At 39.5% G+C, this 3,764-nt stretch overlaps 1 long non-coding RNA gene across 1 annotated transcript; it reads right to left on the reverse strand.

Annotated features, from left to right (window-relative positions):
- Positions 1-426: 426 nt before the first annotated feature.
- On the reverse strand, positions 427-1,432 carry LOC123966479. Its single transcript, XR_006823993.1, has 2 exons — positions 1,226-1,432; positions 427-780 (listed from the first exon to the last, which is right to left on the reverse strand). It is a non-coding gene; the product is annotated as an uncharacterized LOC123966479 (long non-coding RNA).
- Positions 1,433-3,764: the final 2,332 nt, after the last annotated feature.

Below are 3,764 nucleotides of genomic sequence, written 5' to 3' on the forward strand. Positions count from 1 at the left end.
TGATGTTGACTCGTCTCTTCTGACACGTATAGAGAGTAGTAAACAGTCAGAAACCCAAAACATCTGTGTATGCACCCTGATGAGTATACAATTGGGATGTGATTGTTGCTCACAAAGCCTAAACAGCAACACTTGTGCCACTTTCAAACAAATTTTTTATTGTTTGCAGTTGCCTCACTATTTAAACACACATCAATGACCAGAGCTATGTTTAGGGATCGGCTATATTGACATTTGGAATGAGTAACAGAAAGTTTGCTTCTCAAAATACAATGCGCTTGTTAAACAGGTGTATTGAAGACGTACTGGCTTTTTACTCACTAAGGTTTTTACCAGCGGCCTCTCTGCTGGCCATTAAGTTGGCTCTGTGTTTGCGTCTATGTGGAGACGCTCAGCCCTGACACAGAAAGCAGGGCAGAGGCTTCCCCGTGATAATAACATAATTTATTTGACAGCAAGGTTTCCTTTGTTTATTATGATTTCAACACAGATTTGTTCACAATGTAATAATGGGGGAGGGTGTACCTCCCTGGACATGTTCATAGCAAGTTTATTGTGTCCTTTCAGAGTTTAAGAAATCAAAGATGTAGGACACATACCATTAACATCACTGGACATGTGAGAATGTGTAGTCCTTAAGTATTTCTGTATTGTTTTCGTCTCTCTAGCAACTGTTGAAAAGAGGAGGGAGATCATCCTCAGGGCAATTGGGTCTTCATCAGGTAGAAACCAAACATCCTCTTCAAAGAAAAACCGGTTGGTAATTTCAGTAGTTACTACCTGCATTAAACCAAACAGCTACAGTTGTGGTCAAAAGTTTACATACACTTGTAAACAACATGTATTTCATGGCAGTTAAAACCAACTGCCATGAAATACATGAAAATGAATTGTGATTTTGCCTGAAATAAAGAAACAAAAAACAGACAGCTTGTTATGTCCCCCACTTGTCTAGGGGTGGGGGACTACCAAAGAGATAAATAAACCGGGTGGAAAAACAAAGGATGACCCAAAATGTGTCAAGTTAATGTAATTATTCTAAATTAGTAACAAAAAAGGTGTTTTAACAACTGAAGGCGATCTCTGCTCACATTAGAGACAATATGGGGTTTGTTATGTAAAGTAAATTAATTAAGATATTCAGCGGAAAATATGCTACACAATACAGAGTCTCTACAGCTCCCACCACGCTGGTGAGGCATATGTGGAGATCGACGCTCCTCACCACACTGGCTTCTAGCTGGTCGTGAACACGGGGCCGATGGCTGCCTCCGCAGAGTCACCAGACGCACGGCGTGAGTAGTTAAGATCGGCATCCAGCAGATCACGTCTCGCTACGGACCACACAATAAACCACACAATAAACCACACAGTAAGTCAACCACACTGTAAGTCACACAGTCTAACGCGAGCAACCACGGAAGAGTGAGCCTGAGAGCACTTCACTGGCTCAGCTTATGTGCCCCACTGATTGCCGCTGATCAGCTCCAGCTGCGGGATTTATGCAGCGCCAGGCTCAGGGCCCTGGTACACACCTGCAGAAAAGAGACAAGCACAACCCACAGACCTCACGGGTCGTAACACAGCTGTTTGAATAACGGCTGCTACTAAACTTTCACATGATCTACAAAATCAATATGCAACTAACGTTAATGATTTTCGCCCGCACACTGTGCAGCACGGTGGCACATAGCTAACGTCCTCTCCTCCTCCTTCACAGGACAGCTACGTGACAGGTGGCAGTAGGTGACGGTGAAAATGAGCAGAGCAGAGGAAAATATGAGTGCTACATTTTAGTCTGGCTGTAAATGTACAGTGTAGGTTACAGTTTGTCCGTTAATTAAAGTCTGTCTGTTCTCCAACTGCTGGAAAAGTGAAGGCAGTTAGCGATAGGTAACGTCTCCTCTTCAGACTGTGGTCTGGAAGCTGAGCAGGACGTTTTTTGGCCGTAAGTTCAAATTTGTTTGTCATTCATCCACATATCGAGTACACAATGAACCCAATGCCGTTTCTCAAGGCCCATGGTGCTCAATACAAGATTACCATAAACAACTTACAAGACAAGAACCAAACATGTAACTACACTAGACGAGACATTACATTTATTCATTTAGCTGATGCTTTTATCCAAAGCGACTTACAATTGCTATTTAGATTGCATAGTTAAACCAAATCTGACTCTATACTAATAACAGCAGCATCAAAAATAAAAAATATCAGCAAAAGAGGTCAGTAATAACGCTGTAATAATGCTATGCAATGTTAGCTGCATTTATATGAAGTAACATTAAATATCTGCATTTTCAATACTACCTATTTGTTTGATTTGTTACAAATAGTTTTGTCTTACAGTCGCATCGTAGCCTCATAATCGTAATGAGGTGACTAGAAATTCCCACCCTTGAGGTGACGCATCAAGATTCAAACCAAATTGTTGATCTGATAATCGTAATTGAATTGAATCGTGAGGCCAGTGAAGATACACACCCCTACTGCTTACTCGTTTTGTACTTCTTACTGTCGTAAGAAGTGTTTTTGGTACTTGTATCATAAAATTTTAAACAGTACACAACCTTACCTGACTTAAACCCAATCGAGAACGTGAACTATTTTAAAGAAACAAGTCTGTTTGTTAAATTTAACTCAACTGCTCCAAATCTATCAAGAGGAGTGGTCAATGATTGAACCAGAAGCTTGTGGATGGCTACCAAAAGTGTCTAATTGAGGTAAAAATGACAATGGGACTTTTAAACAAATATTAACATTGCTGTATGTATATTTTTAACCCAGTAGATTTGGTCACATCTTCAGAAGACCCATAATAAATTCTTAAAAGTACCAAAATTCATAACGTGTTTTTGTGACAAAGATTCATCACAGAAAAATTTGAGTTGTAGTTATTATTGGAAACCCAAACAGCCATGACGTGTATGTTCTTTAGAAGTGTGTGTAAACTTTTGACCACAACTGTAACCTTGTTACTTTCTTACGATTTGCAGAAAATCAGTTTGTTTTTTGTCTCTTTTGGGAAATCTAATATATACACTCACAATGCATTTTATCAGGAATATCTGCTGTCTAATGCAATCAAAAATGACAACTGCCTGTATAGTGCATTATATTGAAAAGTTTTCCTAATATTGTCTACCCCATTGACATAGATGAGGGGGGCAGAATAATAGAAACACTTGTTACATATCTAAGCTTAGTAAAGATTTATGGCAGAGCTGTTAGATTGCAGTAGACTGCACGCCCTCCAAATAAAGTGCTTGGTGAGGTATATTAAATAATACACAATTGTATCTAATATTTAATTTTTAAACACATAGCACTGTATCATGCTATTTTTGTTAAATCATTACATAAAGGACACCTGAAATGCAAACATTACTCTTTAGAAATCTGCAAAATCTGTGATTTCATAATTTGTTTTTCTACTTTCTTTCTGTCCTATGTAAAGGATCTGATGCTACAGCCGTTCCGAGGGAGCTTGGACAAGTTATCTTTACAGCATCCGTGTTGAGGGAGGTGATGCTACCACTCCTCCAGCTGATGTTGGGATAGTCACCGAGGGTGCTGAAGTTCTGCATGACTTGGGAGACATCGCCTCTACACGTGCACTCTTAATAGGTGTAATTATGCACTGAACCTCAGTTATCCTCAGAACCTTAAAGCCTTCTTTGAGGTACTTCACAAGTGATTCTTTCAACTAGATGCTAGCAAACTCTCAACCAAGGTACAGATGCTCAAGAACAAACTATAAT

This window comes from Micropterus dolomieu, unplaced genomic scaffold (genome assembly GCF_021292245.1).
Source record: "Micropterus dolomieu isolate WLL.071019.BEF.003 ecotype Adirondacks unplaced genomic scaffold, ASM2129224v1 contig_13500, whole genome shotgun sequence".
NCBI lineage: Eukaryota > Metazoa > Chordata > Actinopteri > Centrarchiformes > Centrarchidae > Micropterus > Micropterus dolomieu.